At 36.9% G+C, this 21,011-nt stretch overlaps 1 protein-coding gene across 10 annotated transcripts in view; it reads right to left on the reverse strand.

The window, feature by feature from the left end:
* The window catches only part of ZHX3 (zinc fingers and homeoboxes 3), a 126,188-nt gene that overhangs the window by 91,076 nt on the left and 14,101 nt on the right, over window positions 1-21,011 (reverse strand). For 3 of the 10 annotated variants that reach the window (XM_079126911.1, XM_079126902.1, XM_079126903.1), the window contains exon 1: window positions 3,844-6,174. The exons of 3 other annotated variants lie outside the window; for them this stretch is intronic. The gene's annotated coding sequence lies outside the window, so the exon portion shown is untranslated. Of the gene's footprint in view, window positions 1-1,537; window positions 1,641-3,843; window positions 6,175-17,426; window positions 17,672-21,011 lie in introns of those variants that run through there. 4 more of the 10 variants (XM_079126907.1, XM_079126904.1, XM_079126909.1 and 1 more) reach the window with 2 other exon arrangements.

The raw sequence follows: 21,011 nt of genomic DNA on the forward strand, positions 1-21,011 counted from the left end.
ACCAAGAATACAAATAACCCAATCAACAAATGGGCTAAGGAAATGAACAGACACTTCACAGAAGATGTATAAGCAATCCACAGATATATGAAAAAATGCTCAAATCTTTAGTAATAAGAGAAATGCAAATCAAAACTATGCTAAGATTCCATCTCACCCCAATTAGAATGGTGATTATCAAGAATACAAGCAACAATAGGTGTTGGCGAGGACGTGGAGAAAAAGGTACACTCATACATTGCTGGTGGAGCTGCAAATTAGTGCAGCCACTCTGGAAAGCAGTGTGGAGATTCCTTAGAAAACTTGGTATGGAACCACCATTTGACCCAGCTATCCCACTCCTCAGCCTATACCCAAAGGACTTAACATCAGCATACTACAGAGATACAGCCACAACAATGTTCATAGCCGCTCAATTCACAATAGCCAGACTGTGGAACCAACCTCGATGCCCTTCAATTGATGAATGGATAAAGAAACTGTGATACAGTTTCTTTACACATGATGGAATATTACTCAGCCATAAAAAATGATAAAATTATGGCATTTGCAGGCAAATGGATGAAACTGGAGACTATCATGCTAAGTGAGATAAGCCAATCTGAAAAAACCAAAAGACGAATGATCTCGCTGATAAGCGGATGATGACACATAATGGGGGGTGGGAGGGGGGCAAGAATGGAGGAAGGAGGGACTGTATAGAAGGATAAGAGGGGTGGAAGGGGGAAGAAAAAAAATAACAGAATGAATCAAAAACTATTACCCTAGGTAAAGGTAATGATTACACAAATGGTATGCCTTTACTTCATGTACAGAGAAACAAGACGTATCCTATTTGTTTACAATAAAAATGAATTAAAAAATATTTTTATACTTCTATGTAAATAGAAGTCTTATAAATAAAATAGTATTCTAAAAATATTTAAAAAAGATAAATCTGTTTTTAGAGCAAGTTTTCTCACTTAGTATTGTTACATGAACAATTTCCCTGCCATTAACATCTTTTTAAACATTCATTTTTGTTAGTTTTATTTCATTTGCTGAATTTTGTTAATTGCATAGAGTTGTCATAATTTAAAAATTAACCTACTATCAGGTATCTGAACATATTTTTATTCACTTTATATCATTTTTTATATAAAAATTGTCTTCATCCTTAATTATTTCCTTGGGATAAAGGATCAAAGAATATGGACATTTTAAAGGCCTATATTGCCAAACTGCACTGAGGGTTATGCCACTCTGCATTCCACAAAAGTGTACTTCTACACCTTGCTAACATTCAATTCTCTTTCTCTCTCACATACTCTCCCCATATACTCCTGATCATAACCCCCTTTACACATACACACACATACACACACACATTTGCTAATTTCATAGAATGAAGAAGTTTTTTCCATTTGGTTAAGCCTCCTATAGTTCCTCTTCTGTGAATAGTTTGTTAAATTCCTTGGATGTCTGATACTTTTCAGAGGTAACTAAAAAGCATTTGGGGATTTCTGTTCATCATAAATAATGGAACATTAGAATGTACCTCTCTCGTCTCTTAAAATGACCAATATAGGGCTGGGGATATAACTCAGTTGATAGAGGGCTTGCCTCGGAAAGAAAAGGCCCTGGATTCAATCCCCAGCACCCAAAAAAAAAGACCAATATAAAAGGCAATTTATTATAAACATAAGAATATATATCATAAACATATAAAAGTTCACAGAAGCACAGGATAAACAGAAAAGATGCCATCAGAAGAACAGCATGACAACGTCTATCAAAAAAAAAAAGCCATTAGGACTGATTGTTGGCAATGCTGATTGTTGTAAAGAAGCTCCAATTTGAACCATGCAGAAGAAGGGATCTCCACAGCCAGGTGTGGTGATATGTGCCTGTGATTCCAGCAATTCGGGAAGCTAAGGAGGGAGGATCACAAATTTGAGCCAGCCTCAGCAACTTATCGAGGCCCTAAGCAACTTAGTGAGACCCCACCTCAAAATAAAAAATAAAAAGGGCTGGGGATGTGACTCAGTGGTTAAGCGCCCTTGGGGTCAATCCCTGGTACAAAAACAAAAAAGTTGGGAAGACCTCTAAAATTGTGAGTGTGCCCACAGAACCCCAGGAGGAAACAAACCTAAATTCACAGATAGTAGAAGTTAGATGTGGAAGTAAAAGTGAGCCAGTGAGGGGCTGGAGTTGTAGTTCAGAGGTAGAGCATTTGCATGCATGAGGCACTGGGTTTGATCCTCAGCACCACGTAAAAATAAATAAAATAAAGGTATTTTGTCATCTACAACTAAAAAAATATTTTTAAATAAAGTGAGCCAGTGATTGTCAGGAAAATAAAGTTCTAGGGGAACAGCTGCATCTTCCAATGTTCTCAGAAACACAAAGCTGTGAAAAAGAGTTCTCTATAATAAAATGTGGGATCAGCTGTAGGGACCACTCACATTAAGGGTGTTAGGTTGAATGTCTGCCACGTGACTTATAACAATACTGAAAAGGAAACATCTAAATACAACCTGATGAAATTTTTAAATCAAAAATAAAGAATTAAAATTCTGCAGTCTAAGGTTGGAGGAAGAGGAGTCCTAACTATAACAAATGGAAAATTAGATTTACAACAAATTTCTCACTACACTATCAGATTCAAAAACACAAATTTTTTGAAGCAATTTCTCCTGAGTTTAAAAGGAAAAATAAGTTTAAAGGTAGGATCCCAAATCCCCCTAAAACTATGACATAGTAAGGCGAAATAAATTTATTTGGGGAGTATGCAAGAGCTCCATGAATTTTTACCACCATGAATTCTGGGGTAGGAGGGAGAGACTACAAGTCGTACCATACCAAGTTAAATTAAACGCCATGAAATAAAAGATGACTTGGGATACAAGGAGCAGTGCTAAACAAAGAAATAAAACTAAAATCCGCCATTATCGATAAAATAGATGTGAGGTGAAATTTAACTGCTAATAAGAATTCCATAAACAAGAGATAATGTAGAAAAAAATCAAACTTCAAAAGAAATCTGGGAACCAAAGGAATAGGAAAAAAAGAAGCAGATGTAGACTTGTTCAGAGAGGACATACAGAAGCTGTCTAAGTTTGGACGCCTACAGAGAAAGTTAGTTCAAATGAAGAGATGAGCCAGGCATATTGGCACACACCAGTTATCTCAGCTATTCAAGAGGCTGAGGTGGAAGGATCACAAGTTCTAGGCCAGCCTGGGCAATTTAGCCAGATTCCATCTCAAAATAATGTAAGAGGAATGGAGATATAGCTCAGTGGTAGACCATCTGCCTACCATGTGCAAGACTCTGGGTTCAAAGCCCAGTAATACACACACATACTCCACAAAATTATGATCTCTAGGCAGTAGATGGATGATACTTAACAGAAGTGAGAGGGCACAGGATGAGATTAATGAGTGCAAGGCCATGCCGCACATAGCCTTGAAAACAGATTTAGAAGATTTAAACACTTAAGCTCAGTGTAGTAGGAAGCCATTTAAGAGTTTTAAGCAGGGAACTAACATAGTTGACTTACGTTTCCAGAAAGAACACTCAAAGTGTAGAATGGATGGGAGTGAAGCAAGAGTAGTAGCAGAAAGAAAGCAGCAAGCTACTACAGAAGTCCTGCATTAGTCCTGCATTAGTCCTGCATTAGGATGTTAGCAGTGGAGATGAGTTTTCTGTACATGTTGGAAGTAAAATCAGCAGGCCCTCTGGTGAATTGCACATGAGGGACAGAATTAAAGATGATTCCCAGGTTTCTGACTCTACAACTAATTCCATGAAGGTTATCATTTTACCAAGATGGATGAGATCAGAATCAAAGAAACACTAAATACCTTTGCAGTGATTTTGCTCTGGTCTAATTTTTCATTGAAACTCTAGATTCTGTGGTATGCTGTAAACATCAAAAGCAATCATGTTGGGCTGGGGTCGTAGCTCTATGGTACAGCACTTGCCTGGCATGCGTGAGGCACTGGGTTTGAATCTCAGCACCACATAAATAAATAAAATAAAGATATTGTGTCCATCTGCAACTAAAAACAAAACAAAACAAAAAGCAATTATGTGATTTTTCTTTTCATCCTCTCTACCAAGTAGCAATCTTCCTCAAGTACATATTTTTACCCATATTTAACATGGGTAAATGCCTCAGAGGCCCATTAGACACAATTAGGCTTTTGATACTTCTAATGAGGTCTGCCTCTAAATTATGACCAAATATCAACTCTAGAAACCTAAGTTCATAGTATGCAGTAAAACTGGGCAAATAATCAATCTAATAAAATAGGCAATGATACAGGACTTCTTCTCACTAACATTCCCTGAAGATTAATTATTGTGAGAAGCTGCAGACTTAAAAAGTCAGTGCATCACCAAAGACATTTCAGAGACATTACATTGTATGTGTGTGTGCATGGGTACATGTGCACGCACGTGCACACACACACACACACACACACACACACACAGGCATTCACATGCCAGTGATTTCCTACACCCTAAAAATGACAACCCTTTCCTGCATCTGAAGTTCATAATGGAGGACTTCAGCTTTTCATTACATAGGAAGCTGAATAACTTCCTATAAAATCAAGGTTGCCCACCACTAAGGTTGACATACTAAGGCAAGTACGTCTCCCGGGGAGCAGTCACTCAACATTAACCACTGTGAGCCGAAGACAAACACGAGGAATCAGACTGTTTAGAACTCTGCTTCTCTTAGGAACACCAAATAGAAAGACATTTTACAAAGGTCTGTGGTGGAAAGAGAGTAAGGAGAAAAGTAAAAAAGCATCCTCTATGCTTTCATATTTTTGGATATGACAAGTGTGTGTGTTACTTACACAACTTTTTAAAGGAACAAAAAAAGGAAAGACTATTATACAAACACTTCCACTTCCCAATCTTTTTAATAGAAAAGCCTCCCAGAATAATGAAAAAACTGTACTTGCTTCATAATGTTTTGATCACCAAATAAGGAATGCTTATTATGCAATTATTTTGAAAGAAATATAGTTGCTGATCAAATAAATGAACTTATACACATTTAGTATTTATAAGGCACCAAGCTGCATGCTATCCTAAACCCTCCAACTCTCAGACTAGTCACTGTCCTGTGCTGATCTCTGTTTCATTTGCTTCAAGCCCCGCCTCACATACCAACTATCCCCACAGCCAGCTTTCTTGCCACAGGGCCAGCCACCCACTGAACATCTGCTCTTGGATGACCCACAACTTCCCAAACTCCACATGCCCCAAACCAGAATTATCCTTTTCCTCAGACTTGATCCAACTCCAATGCCACCCGTCTCAATGTCATTTGGGCTTCACTTAGACACTTCTTTCTCCAAGATACTTCCTCTAATGACCCCTACTTCTCCTCTTCCAAATACTAAGTGGGCTGTCCTGCTGATCATTCTGTTTCCACCCCTCTCATAGAACCTAACATGGTGAATTATAATTTCCTTTCACTCTTCTGCATCCACATTATATTACAAATGACTTCATATCTGCTGTTCTTTTCCATGGAAGGTATTTACATCAGAAATAATGGTTATTTAAGTGCCAGTTTACAGAATAAATATCTCTGGACAAAACACAATTTTCTTAAGCCATTCCAAATAGAACTCGACGTTTTCTGAGGATAAACAGTAAGATTCTAGAGGAAATAATACTAACATTGGAGTCAGACCACTCGTTTTCTGGATGTTGCCGTCATCACCTACATAACCTTGGACACGTCAGTTAAACTGTCTGGGTCTTCATTTCCTTATAAAATGAAAGAGCTGAACTAGCTCTTTAACACCCCTTCCATTTCTAAAATTCTATAAATACTAAATTCAGTAAGACACCGTCATCAAATTATTTTCAAGAGAAACCCTAGCACTTTAATAATTTTACAAAAATAAAATAATCAAAACTAGGTACAGGAAGAGGAAGAACAGTGTAGCAATTAAAAGCTGAGCTCTCCTCTCAGAACCCTCCCTGGGTTTTTATTTTGACTGTGCTGCTCAATGACTGATGTTATCCTGGTTGTGCGACTTAATAGTGTTATAATCAAAGAGTTATTCAGCTTTCATAGCATTAATTTTTTTCATTTGCAAAATAGAACTAATAAATTCTCACAGAATTACTGAGGATTAAATAACACATGTAAAATGCTTAGCAGAGTAAAAAATCGATGCTAACTATTGTTACAACTTTAAACTATTAATAGAGTTCTTGCATGGACAAAGACCAGAAAAATTTATAAGAGCATCAGAGAATGTACTTTCTTTGCATACTTATAAATTCTCTTTAAATTAAAAATGCAAAAAAGTATAAAAAAATAGAAAACAATCATTTCCATTGCCCAAAATTCATCACTTATAACTGAAAACATTAAAAAACATTTAGAAAGACAGCTATTTTGAATTTACAGATTGTGACTTGTTTCTTGCATCCCACTCCTTCCTTCTGCACTCATTTTCCTACTTCCTTAGGGATTCTTTAGCAGTGAGCAGTGGATGATAAACTTCTCAGTATTTGAAAAAAAAAAAAAATACTTCACCCATGTTCTTGAATGATGGCTCAGTTGGCAATTTCTTCACAGAACTTACTGCCATCTGACATGTTATTTTTATTTATGTTGTGTCTTCACCTTCCATGTTAGACAGCCTCTAAGACAGTCCTCAATGATCTCTGCTTCCTGGCATTCATACCCTCGTGTAACCTCCTCTCCTGGAATGTGGGCTGAGCTTACTGACTCATTTCTAACAAATAAAATACGGCAGATGTGACAGAACGTCACTCCCAAGATTAGGCTACATAGAGTCACAGCTTCCATCTTGGGTACTTTCTCTACTTCTTCTCCTAGGAGAAGCCAACATTAACCTTGAAGATGAGCACAGTAGTAAAGGATGAAGGCCTGGTAGCAACCACATGAGTGAGCTTGGAGGCAGTTCCTCCCTCTCCCAAGTCAATACTTCAGGACCAGACTGCATCCCCAGCCTATAGCTAGACTGCTATCTCATGAGAGACCTGTGAGGCCCCGCCTAGATTCCTAGCCCGTTTTTGTTAGATACTAAGTGTTTGCTGTTTTAAGATGCTGACTTCCAGGATAATTTATTATGCAGAACTAGATAATTTAGAATCTTCATGTGTAAAATAAAGCACAAAATATCATGCAATGTAAGGAGACACCTACTCTGTAACCACTATGATGATGTATATGGCCCTTTAAATTCAAATTTTAAAAAAGCAAGGACTTTTTTTTAATTTTTAGTTTTACAGACTGCATTTTGATTCATTGTACACAAATGGGGTACAACTTTTCATTTCTATGGTTGTACACAATGGAGATTCACACCATTCATGTAATCATACATGTACATAGGGTAAAACTCTGTCTCAGTCTACTATCTTTCCTTCCCCCAAACCCTCCCACCCCATTTTCCTCTACACCATCCAAAGTTCCTCCATTCTTCTCTTGCCCCCCACCCCGACCACCTCATCCCGTTATGTATTATCATCCACTTATCACAGAAAACGTTCAGCCTTTGGTTTTTAGGGCGTTGCTTATTTCACTGAGCATGATCTCCAACTCCATACATTTACCAGCAAATGCCATAATTTTACTCTTCTTCCTGATGTTTGACTGTGGTATCTTGAGACGCTCCTTCATGACCTTGAAGTCTCCATGATGGTAATGACTTTTGTTCAATGCTATCATTCCTTTAACCTCGTAAAGTAACTGGCACACAATAGTCACTTGATATATACTTCCTAAATAAATACAGTTAAAAATATATGCTGTCATACTGATTACAAATTTGGAAAACTAAAAGACCTAAGGATATTTCTCTATCCAGTGCCAAAATTTATAGGAAGGGGAACCCCAGAGATTCATAGGCAGAAACTGGCTTGAAGAAGAAAAGTTTTAGCTGGTCAGAGTGATATTTAGGGAAAACAATTTATATTGAGTACAATTTGCCATAGGTACAACCATTCCTATCTTATGACAAATTTCTGCATTTATATTATATTCCTGTGGCCCTTGGTCTTCAGTTAGACATTCTCCATCACCAGAAGTGTCAGAAGATCAGCTGAGGGCATTTTCACTTTGGAAGGGTGACTATCCTAAATTATTTTTAAAGCTCTTTTGAATTTCAGGGCTCTATAATTTCATTTATTTAATTGTATGTATTTTCAATTATTTAACACTAAGAGGTTAAATTGAACAGATACATATATTTCAAAACTTTTTAGAAGAAATCAGTACACTTTATAGACATGAACCCTAACAAATATTTTTAATGTATAACCATTTTCAATAATTTCTCATTTTCAATTGTGTTGTTTAATGTAACTCTGCCTCTAATTTCAAGCTCATGAATGAGAGGCTCCAAAGTCACAGTCATACAGAGAAAATAAAGGAAATTCTGTTTTAATTCAAATTCAAATTTAAAGAGCTGGTTTTATAAGGATAAAAAGATTATTAGAAAATCTTATGAAAAATTTTCAGTGCCTCTTCAGAAATATATTTATACATTACTTCTGGCAGCTAAATATTTAAATGACTTAAGCTCAATATATATTTTGTCAGTTTCATAATTATAATACATACAGTAATAAAACTTGTAACTATACAAAAATAAAAATTAAAAAAAAAAGGGCTGGCTGGTTGCAGTGGCGCAGACCTATAATCCCAGTGACTTGGAGGCTGAGACAGGAGGATCAAGAGTTCAGAGCCAGCCTCAGCAAAAGTAAGGCACTATTGTATACAACCATAGAAATGAAAAGTTGTACCCCATTTGTGTACAATGAATCAAAATGCAGTCTGTAAAAATTAAAAAAAAAAAAAAGTGAAGAACTAAGCAACTCAGTAAGACCCTGAATAGGGCTGAGGATGTGGCTCAGTAGTCAAGTGCCCCTGGGTTCAAAAAGTACCAAAAAAAATTAAAAATATTTTTTTTTTTTAAAAAAGGGCTGGTTTTGCCATCACACTAGGTACAGAGTAGGTATCTCCCTCAGTAGAATCTCTTTTTTATTCATAAATAAAGCACCTGTTTTCCTTTTGGGTAACATGCCAAGAATGTAATCTTATTGAACCAATAGAAGGTTTGGATATGTCTACCAAATACTCCAAAATTTGCCTTTTTCCTTTCGCAGTTTTACCAGTATTTAGTTAGGACCACATTATTTAAACAGTCTAAGGGGCTGATGAGAACTTTTTGCCCCCTAGATTACAAATACCATGGAGAAATGACCCTGTCTTACTTGTTCACTGCTATATTCTAAGTGCCTAGCAATGCGCCTAGTAAGTAATAAGTGGTCAATGAAAATGTGTTTAATAAATGTTTATAATTAATTTTAATTATATAGGTATTCACCTCTATACTAGTTCCAGTTTTAACAAAAATATCTACAGATTGTAAAAATAATCACAAGGCCATACATATTTTGAGCAACTGGTACAACACAGAATAAGTATGAGGTTTTTCAAGATGACCAATATGAAAGGAAAGCATGCAAATGTTTGACAAAAGTCTACTATGGCCATTGAAAAACTTGCTTTAGCTGGGTACAGTGACATGTGCCTGTAATCCTTGTGACTCTGGAGGCTGAGGCAGGAGAATTGAAGGTTTGAGGTTGGTCTCAGCAACTTAGTGAGACCCTGTCTCAAAATTAAAAATAAAAAGGGCTGGAGAACAGTGGTAGGTGCCTCTGGATTAAATTCCTAGTACCCAAAATAAATAAATAATAAAAAATAATACACCTGCTTCATCTATAATCACAACTTGTGAATGTTAATAAAGTCTACAAAAACTCCATAGCCTAGTTGTAAAAAACAAACAAACAAACAAACTAAGTCTACAGCTAGGAGGGGTGGCATGTACTTGTAGACCCAGCACTCCAAAGGCTGACGTGGGTCCCTCAAGTTTAGGAGTTCAAGATCAATCTAGGCAACACAGGAAGATGCTGTCTCAAAAAAAAAGAAAAGGGGGGGGGGTAGGGGTACTAACTGACCATAAAAAACTAAAGAACTAAAGAATGAATAACAGTTTGCTGTACTGAATGGTGATTATGTGTCAGATACTGTGCTTGACGTTTCACATACTTATTTCATCTAATCCTCACAAACACGCTAAGAAGCAGATGCTTGTACCTCTGAGTCTGATGAAGAAACAGACACAGAGCGGTGGTCACGCAGCTATTAGTATGCAGTGGGAGGGCAGGGATTTCAATGCAGGGTATTGCTCTTAACCACTTGGCTACACAGGCAGAGTGAGTTTCTCCAATCATAAAATCTTCAGGGCAGCTAGGAGATCCAAGAGAACATGTGGGACATTAGAAAGGCACTCAGCAAATATTAGTTATCTCCCTTCTTGTGTCTCTTCCCCCCTGATTTTTTACCCGGAGGTCTCCCATCCTGGCTCCTTAGGCAATGCTAAGTTGTAGTTGGGGATGGTAAGCAATGACTCAATAATTTGTTTCCTCCCAACTTGTAAGTTTGGGGAGCTTTAGTATATTTTAAACCATCTGTGGTAGTATTTGCTGCAGGCTACTAAAAAAATAAAACATGTTTATCAATTACAAAGTAACTAGAGAAATTAAATATACTGTCTCTGGTTGTACAGCTATCAATGGTGAAGTGGAGATTTAAACCCAGACTATTTTTTCCATATAGTGCTCCTATCACTTCTTTTTTTTTTTTTTCTCTATTTTTTTTTTATTGTAAACAAATGGGATACATGTTGTTTCTCTGTTTGTACATGGCGTAAAGGCATACCATTTGTGTAATCATAAATTTACATAGAGTAATGTTGTTTGATTCATTCTGTTATTTTTTCCCTTCCCCCCACCCCTCCCACCCCTCTTTACCCTCTATACAGTACTTCCTTCCTCTATACTTGCCCCCCTCCCTAACCCTAACTCTAACCCTAACACTAACCCTTCCCTCCCCCCCCCCATTATGTGTCATCCTCCACTTATTAGCGATATCATTCGTCCTTTGGCTTTTTGAGACTGGCTTATCTCACTTAGCATGATATTCTCCAATTTCATCCATTTGCCTGCAAATGCCATAATTTTATCATTCTTTATGGCTGAGTAATATTCCATTGTATATATATACCACAGTTTCTTTATCCACTCATCAATTGAAGGGCATCTAGGTTGGTTCCACAGTCTGGCTATTGTGAATTGAGCAGCTATGAACATTGATGTGGCTGCATCTCTGTAGTATGCTGATTTTAAGTCCTTTGGGTATAGGCCAAGGAGTGGGATAGCTGGGTCAAATGGCGGGTCCATTCCAAGTTTTCTAAGGAATCTCCACACTGCTTTCCAGAGTGGCTGCACTAATTTGCAGCCCCACCAGCAGTGTATGAGTGTACCTTTCTCCCCACATCCTCGCCAACACCTGTTGTTGCTCGTATTCTTGATAATCGCCATTCTAATTGGGGTGAGATGGAATCTTAGGGTGGTTTTGATTTGCATTTCTCTTATTACTAGAGATGTTGAACATTTTTCCATATGTTTGTTGATTGCTTGTAGATCTTCTTCTGTGAAGTGTCTATTCATTTCCTTAGCCCATTTGTCAACTGGATTATTTGAATTCTTGGAGTAGAGTTTTTTGAGTTCTTTATAGATTCTGGAGATTAGTGCTCTATCTGAAGTATGATTGGCAAAGATATTCTCCCATTCTGTAGGCTCTTTCTTCGCATTGCTGATAGTTTCCTTTGCTGAGAGAAAGCTTTTTAGTTTGAATCTATCCCAGTGGTTGATTCTAGCTTTTATTTCTTGTGCTATGGGAGTCCTGTTAAGGAAGTCTGATCCTAGACCAACAAGGTGAAGATTTGGACCTACTTTTTCTTCTATAATCTGCAGGGTCTCTGGTCTGATTCCGAGGTCCTTAATCCATTTTGAGTTTAGTTTCGTGCATGGTGAGAGATATGGATTTAGTTTCATTCTGTTGCATATGGATTTCCAATTCTCCCAGCACCATTTGTTGAAGAGGCTATCTTTTCTCCATTGCATATTTTTGGCCCCTTTGTCTAGTATGAGAAAATTGTATTTATTTGGGTTTGTGTCCGTGTCCTCTATTCTGTACCATTGATCTACCTTTCTATTTTGGTACCAATACCATGCCGTTTTTGTTACTATTGCTTTGTAGTAGAGTTGAAGATCTGGTATTGCAATACCCCCTGTTTCACTCTTCCTGCTAAGGATTGCTTTAGCTATTCTGGGTTTCTTATTCTTCCAGATGAATTTCATAATTGCTTGCTCTATTTCTGTAAGGTACGTCATTGGGATTTTAATTGAAATTGCATTGAATTTGTATAGCACTTTAGGTAGTATGGCCATTTTGACAATATTAATTCTTCCTATCCAAGAACATGGAAGATCTTTCCATCTTCTAAGGTGTTCTTTAATTTCTTTCTTTAGTGTTGTATAGTTCTCATTGTAGAGGTCTTTCACCTCTTTTGTGAGATTGATTCCCAAGTATTATATTTTTTTCGAGGCTATTGTGAATGGGGTAGTTTTCCTAATTTCTCTTTCTGAAGATTCATCACTTATGTATAAAAATGCGTTGGATTTATGGGCATTGATCTTGTAACCTGCTACTTTACTGAATTCACTTATGAGTTCTAAGAGTTTTCTGGTGGAATTTCCAGGTTCCTCTAAATATATAATCATGTCATCAGCGAACAGGGATAGTTTGAGTTCTTCTTTTCCAATTCGTATCCCTTTAATTTCTTTGGTTTGTCTAATTGCTCTGGCCAGAGTCTCAAGAACAATGTTGAATAGAAGTGGTGAAAGAGGGCATCCCTGCCTTGTTCCAGTTTTTAGGGGGAATGCTTTCAGTTTTTCACCATTTAGAATGATATTAGCCATGGGCTTAGCATAAATGGCCTTTACAATGTTAAGGAATGTTCCCACTATCCCTATTTTTTCTAGTGTTTTGAGCATGAAGGGGTGCTGTATTTTATCAAATGCTTTTTCTGCATCTATTGAAATAATCATGTGATTCTTGACTTTAAGTCTATTAATATGGTGCCAATTACGTTTATTGATTTCCTGATGTTGAACCAACCTTGCATCCCTGAGTGCTCCTATCACTTCTGAAAGAAGAGTCACATAACCTCAAAGTCAGTAATCTACAAAGATAGGAAAGATCATAGAACAGAAGCCAAATCAAATTTTAAGAATATGTGGAAATAAATAGAAGTCTGCCAGAGAATGGCAAATCCAGAATGATACGAATGACTTTCAGAAGTAGGATTACAATAGTGTCTGAGTAGGGATTGAATTAAGCCAAGTTAGTACAGGTTTAGAAAGGGTGATTGAATTACTTTTTCAAATACCTTCTTCTATCAAAGATGCAATAATTATGATAGAAATGATATGTAGTTTTCTTTGTTAATAACTTAGCAAGTACAGAGGATAAGTATCATGTGAAAGCATTGGTAACATAAAAATGTTAAGAGTACTGATGGATTTGAAACAAATCTTCTAAATCCAACAATAATTTTTATATAGGTTATCAATTAAAAGTAAAGCATAACGTCAGGAGTGGTGGCACACGCCTGTTATCTAGCTACTCAGAAGGCTGAGGCAGGAGGATCACAAGTGAGACTCTATATCAGAATAAAAAATTAAAAACGGCTCAGGATGTAGCTCAGTAGTAACAAGCCCCTGGGTTCAATCCCCAGTACCACAAAAGAAAAAAGTAAGGCATGCATCTAAAAAATGAGCAATGGAGAAAATTAATGTAGACTGAGCATTAGATACTGTCAAAGAACAACTGCTATTTCACTATAGTTGGCTTTTAAAAGTTCTGTAATTCAATCATTTTCAATACATTAAAGTCATTCATTTTCAACTTGGATTGTGGGCATCACTGCTTATTTTTCACTGTAAATAGAGCAGCCACATTATTATTAGTGTTGAGGCTTTGTTTCTGTGGTTGCTGTCTTTCTACCCTGGGATTTCCTAAGGTCTAGTTATAGGATTCAACTTTTGTGATATGTTTTGAAAGACACTATCTAGGATTTAGGAGTTAGAATTATATGAACATATTAATCAACAGCAGTGAAATAATCAACTCAATGAAACTAATATTTTGGAATTTGTTGAGAATTTATTTTAAACAGGGTTACAGTAAAGCTATTTTATAAATCTGAAATAAAAATTTACTTATGTTTGTCTAATTAAATTGTAAATGTAATGTAAAAGTTTCAATAATTCATCAGAGATTTAAAATATTTAGTACAGGGAGATTAACATTGAATTCATCTAGAGTATAGACTAAGTATAGACTTAGTACCAGTCTTTTCCATTTTTTTTTTTTTTTTTTTTTGGCAGTGCTGGGAATTGAACCAGGGGCCTTATACATGCTAGGCAAGTGCTCTACCACTGAGCTACATCCCCATCCCCAGCTCCACTTAGTACTCTTAGACTGTCCTGCTTTTTTGTTGTTGTTGTTGTTGTTGTTGTCAATGGACCTTTATTTTATTTATTTATATGCGGTGCTGAGAATTGAACCCAGTGCCTCACACATGCTAGCTAGGCAAGTGCTCTACCCCTGAGTCACAACCCAAGTCCCTGTCCTGCTTCTTGATCTGGGTGTTGCTTATATCAGTTCACTTGAATTATGAAAATTCATCAGGTTCTATGCTTATGTTCATTTTTATTTATTGTACTTCAATGCAAAATAATTTTAAAATATTTTCTGTTACCTTACTTAATGAAGTATTGTGGATGAAATGATGGACTATCGGAGATTTTGCTTCAAAAGACTCCAGGAGACAGGGTGAGAGGGCAGGCATGCATGATAGCAGTTGAGGAAAAGGAAAAAAGCCGAGTAGGGAGTAAATGAAACAAGCTAAGTTAGATATTGAGATTGCTGAAGTTACATGGTGAGTTCATGGAGGTTCATAATTCATATCTGAAAATTACTATAATAAAGAAGCTATTAAAGGGATAGCATGATTGCTGCTGCAGCTGATCGTGCATGTGAACAGCCTAAAAAACAGAGAGACAGATATGTAGGTGACCATGAAAAACAATCATTATGGAAAGGGAGGAAATGAATGAGCAAACTACAGCAGTAATGTCATTCCTTACCTGTCCCTATCTTCAAATAAGGAATTCAGGGCTTATGGACTATGAGGGGACAGGGAGTAAGGCTTTTTTAACATTCAGTGACCAGAAGAGCTTCCAGGGTGGTGGCCACAGCTATTACATCCAACACAAAAAGAAAAGGTGGCCTACACAGGTAAAATTTATGTGACTGTGTATGTGTCATAATTGCAACAATCCAGCTATAAATTGCCAAACAAGGACATTAAGAAGGGTGTATTTTGAGAGTGACTAAATCCACCCCACCCTTCCCCAAGAACACTGCACCCCAAAGGTCCAGTTTGGGAAGAAGCAATGCTAGTCAACTTCTAAATACAGACTTTAAACTCAGAAGGCCCTGCCCCTAAGGCTAGAAAATGACTCAAAGCAAAACTTCTCTTCCAATACTTCCTACTCATCCTAAGGCTTTGAGGAAATAAGACGTCATCTCACAAAGTAAGGAATCTTTAATGTAGAAAGATGCCCGATTAATCAAGTCACAATGAGCTCTACAAAATAAGCAAGTATAATTGCTTTATCTGAATCTTGACAACAATTATTCTTTGAAATGATCCAAAAAAGTCTTGGTTACAGTGTTATCTGCCTGTATAAAAGAGCAAAAGAAAAACACTTCTTCCCCAAGCTAAAAGATTAAAAGCCTACAGAAAGGGGGCATCAGGTGCTTCTGCCCTTATCCTGTGTTCTACAGAACTCATTCACTAATCTAGTCAAAGGTTGCCAGCTGCATGACTATCAGTTCAAGAATGTAATTTTAACAATGCATCCATTTTATCCAAATTCCAATAGATTAAAAATATCTGGATACTCCATTACAGTTCTTTTAAAAGAATTTTATTGGTAACAATATACTTTATAACCAATGTTTAAAAAAATATGCAATTAGTGTCTCTTTGGATAACTTTCTGGTATATGAAAGTAAACCAGATTAATAACTTGAATGAGCACTTGACCCAATGTCCAAATGACAAGCAACCTGAAAAGATAACAAATACATTGAGTAACAGCTAGTCTGGCTAGAATCAAAGGTCCAACTGACCATGCGCAGAGAGGTGCATGACCACTTAAAAGCTAGTAAAACAGCACCGCTCTTGTTTCCATTTCAGTAGTGAGGTGGGAGATGAATGCTGGAATATGAGCAAGGACCTGCATCAGAGGCTATGGGCTGAGAGCTCTGATGAGTCCAGCATAGGTATTAACGCACTGAAGGAACACCTTTACTCTCAAACTCTGCATTGTTACTTAAAAGACGATTCAGGAGACCCACATCATTAACATAACTTTAGAGAGAACTTGTCAAAAGAGTAGAATCTCAGGTGGCATCCAGACTTACTGGATCAGAATCTGTCTTAATAACCAAATTCCCAGGTAATCTGTAGGCACATCACCATTTGAAAAGCATGAATTAGGAAAAGACTGTCAAATTGGAAGGTTTCTACAGTGCTTCTCCTTGGGACTCTCCTGTTCCTCATTTTTAACACTCAATTCACATGAGTATATTTAAAAGCCATCATCAAATCCCAAGTTACACTAATCTAGAAGGAAACAACTGCACAAACACCTCTTGGAAGGGACTTAGCTTGACAAAAGGTCATGTAAAAAAATACAAGCAACTAGGGATTTACTAAAGAAAAAGTAATGCAGACTTGAATATATTACTGCAAATTAGACAACTTCTGAAGAAATGACTATATATCTAGATATATGTTCTAAAAGAAACACAGCAAACTGTGGCCACAAGCAATGGGGAGAGACAGGGAGGGAAAGGGATCAGGAGATTCTATCACTGGGAAGAGCTGAACTGGAGGACATTAAACCAGAAGAAGTAGAAATTAAGTGGGGAACATTATGATAGTGTTCACACATCTGAAGGACTCTTTCAAGACATTTCATTCTACAAATGTGTTTCTGAGCATCTGCTATGTGCCAAGCACTATGCCAGGAGCTAAGGACACAAAGCTCCCTGGGCTAGAAAGGATGGGTTAAGAGAGGGGAGTATCCCAGGAGACTAGCCCAGGGGACTAGCAGGCTAATGCTAATTCTCCAGAGTTAGAGAACAATTAGGACCAACATCATTAATAGATGATTTATTTAGAATTATACTACATTTAATTTAGCTTAGAAAACATTTTTTAAACTGAACCACAACTTAAAGAGTATCCGCTACATTTTGTATACAAATGTAAATGACGTCTAATTTCCCTTTTAGTAACAGTTTTTAAAACCTAAGATTGAATAAAAATCCATATTAACATTTTAAGCAACTCTGCCAAATGACTCATTTCACTTGTACACTTACCCCCTCTTAAAGCTACTATTTTCAAGTTCCTTGATGTAGCTTCAGAGTTGTTCATCATCCCTAAAAAAAAAAAAAAAATAACAATTCCCTTCCAACATCCAGAAAGAACATGAAAGAAAAGGGTAGGGGAACTAGATGTCTGAATATGCAAATAAACAATATTTATAAAGACACATGGTATAAAAACCATGATGTTCAACAAAACAATCAATCCTTTTTATGGAATGAGGCAGAAGAGTAATAATAAAAAATAATATCCAATAAGTAGAAGAATGTTTAATGTCAACTGATAAGCTATTATAAATAATTATTCAGGTTATACAGCAACAAGGAAAAATACTTAAAATGACAAGTTAAAAAAAACTCACAAACCTGTACAAACATGTAAAAACCATGCATGTGAGTCAGGCATGGTGATGCACACCTGTGAACCCAGCTATTCAGGATGCTGAGGCAGGATTTCAAGTTCAGGACCAGCCTAGGCAACTTAACGAGACACTGTCTCCAAAAAACAAAGCAAAACAAAACAAGAGTTGGGAATGTAGCTTAGTGGCAGATGCATGCCTTGCATGTATGAGGTCCTGGGTTCCATCCCAGCACCACAAGAAAGAAATAAAATAAAAACAAAAATCATGCATGTAAACATAAATTATGAAAAAAAAGAAAAATTTAAAGTTTTTTTTCTAGTATACTAGGATTCATTTTTATTTAAAATTTCTATTTTGCTATTGACTATTCAATAAATACTTTTATAATGAATGTATCAGGAACCAAAATAATTACAACTCATTTTAAGCACTAAAATGAAATGAAATGGCAAAGGTGACAGAGTTTGATTTTATTTTCAACTGGTTCTTTGTCTTTTATAAAGCTCTTTAAGTTCACAAACAACCAAAAGTAAAGATAATAAGATTCATGTTATAAAAAGTACTTAACATTTGTGGAAACTAAAAAGGACTTTGTATAGCAGCCGCCCATGAACTTTGGGGAAAAGGAAAACTAAATTTCTGGATTCTATTTTGCTTTTCACCTTATTTGATCTCACTTCACATCACTCATGCCAAGTTGAGTTTTTTTCCCTCTACTTTTTCCTTCTTCACAAGTTCATAGATGTGAAGAAAAAAAATATACTGCAGCTCTGTTACAGTCCTCCCCTGTTCTCCCAACAATCCTATGAAATGTAGCTTTCTGGCAATGGGTTACAGTGAAAGATTAAGTAATATCTAACTACTCTCTGCTACCAGCAAGATCCCTGGGACTGAGTTGACTCAGGACCAAAAGCTCTGGGTTCGAGTTCTCCACATCCATAATATGAAAATAATCTACACACACACACACACACACACACACACACACACGCTCTGCCCTTATGAAACTGCAAGGCTCTTATGTCTAATATTTTCCAGATGAATTCCCCACCTTTTTCTAAACTCTCAGGGCCATCCCCATATTTTAAATCTTAGTCCAGTTTCAGTCAACAAGACCCAGCTTTCTCTCAAGTTAAAATGGTGCTCAATGCACAACTTCTTAGGAATTGGGAAAGGGAAACTTAGAAGCCTCCCAAATGCCCCATCATCCAACCATGCCAACTGTTTGAAGTGAGGTGTTGGGAAATGGCACAAGACTCTCTTTTTTAACCTCTGACAGAGTGCAAAAGAATGCAGAGTAACCAACCCCCATATCTTGCCCTTCCTCCCAACTCCCAGAGGAAGTGAGGAAACTGAGGCCCACAGAGAACAAATGTAGAAGAGCTGGAACTGAATACAGGCCTCTGGCTGTCAATTCAACTTGAACTACAACAGCCATACTCTCCCATTTTGAGCTCAAAGTTTCCAAAAACCAAGTTAAAGGGAACATTCTTCCCAGTTTAATCTCCCCCACCAAGATGTTGCAGACTTCTTCTGGTGTAAGATGGACTTACAAGGTCTGGGGTGTCCCAGAACCAAAGAACCCAACAGACTTAAGCCTTTTTTTTTTTTTTTTTTTTTTTTTTTTTTTTTTTTTTTGCTAAAGAGGGAGAGCTAAAGACCTCAGCTCTGTCACTAACCACCATGTACAGAGTGCTCTTCTAGGTGTCCTGGTAAATTAAAAAGAATCACCCAATTTGATTTTTTTAAATTTATGTTTTAATTAAGAAAGCCAGAGAGTATATCACAAGAGAAGGGAGTTGTACAGTTTTACCCAGAAGACAGATATAAGAAAAAAGCAGTGAAGCAGCAATATGAAGAGCTCATGCTGTACAAAATGAGAATAAGTCTGAACCATTCTAAGTCTCCATTTCTTCCCCATTAAATTGGAGCCAATTATACTACCATTAATTATTATTATAACACAGGGTGGTTGTATGACACTAAATGACGTGTGTAACCATCCTTGGCCCAGTATCTGGCTTGCTGTGAGAATGATTGCTCTTGTCATCAGATCCAACTGAAGCTGGCTAAGTCTACTCTAGCAGGAAATCAAATTTTAGGGCTTTACTGCCATTTTTGGCACCCCCGGGGCTTAAAAACCTTTGTTTGGAAGTATATTACAGTATTACCAAATGCAACAAAACATAACAGGATCACTAGACTAGAAAAATTCTGATAAAAATATTCTATTAAATAGACATTTGAAAATCTACTAAGGGGAGTTCAATGAGGATGGGTTTCAATCAAGAGTAAATTCAACAAGGGACTGAGCCACCAGAAAAAAACTCTGAAGCTAAAGATTGTAGTTTCCTTTGAGAAAAAATGTTCTTGATCTTATAAAAAAGTCCTCCATATGAGAGTAGTGGCATCCACCAGTGGGCACACTGGAAAGTTTGTGCTCATTTCCTAGTTGAGTATCTGCAATCCTAATGTCTTGTTTGGACACCAGAAATAAACATAAGGGGGAATCAACAGAATCAGGCTCACAGTATTCCTCATGTGATAGCAGTAAACCCTCCAAGAGTAATAGGAAGGCTCAAATTTAGTCCACTATTACATATACACAGACCTTCTTATTCCATTGAGAGGTATTCTAGTTACAAATAATCAACAATTTTTTCTTAAAAATAATCAGCCCAATACTGAATTAAAAGTGCACAAGCACAATCTGTAACACTGAGTAATGATGCTTAGAGTTTCATTTTGTCAAAGGTGTCATTACTTTTTACTGTCAAGCTCAGAAAACTAAACATTAAAAAAAAATTCTAAATATCGTAGCCACTGAGAAGAACATGATTCAACATTTTATTTTCTTGGTTCCACCTGCCAAAAAAGATAGACTAGGTTTGGAACTGAAAGACTGAAAGAAAGAATTCAAAAGAGTACAAAAAGAGCTGAAAGACAAGCATGAGAGTTTAGTGGTATTAACCATCTCAAACCTTGCTGAAATTTCAAATGTGTAACTCGTGTCCCTAAGTGTACACTGCACCGTCTCTACCCTTCTCTTCCTTTTCCTTCACCACTGTGAGCTGGTCAGCAGGAGGGAAGGAGATAAAAGCAGAAGCTCATCTTTCCTTCAGCCTCTGCACTGCCCTCCACAATGCAGCACAGAACTTCAGTGCTCTTCACCATGGAGACAATTGTAAAGTTAAACCCAGAATTGTGAAATCACTAA

This window comes from Sciurus vulgaris (assembly GCF_902686455.1).
Source record: "Sciurus vulgaris genome assembly, chromosome: 2".
In the NCBI taxonomy this organism is placed as follows: domain Eukaryota; kingdom Metazoa; phylum Chordata; class Mammalia; order Rodentia; family Sciuridae; genus Sciurus; species Sciurus vulgaris.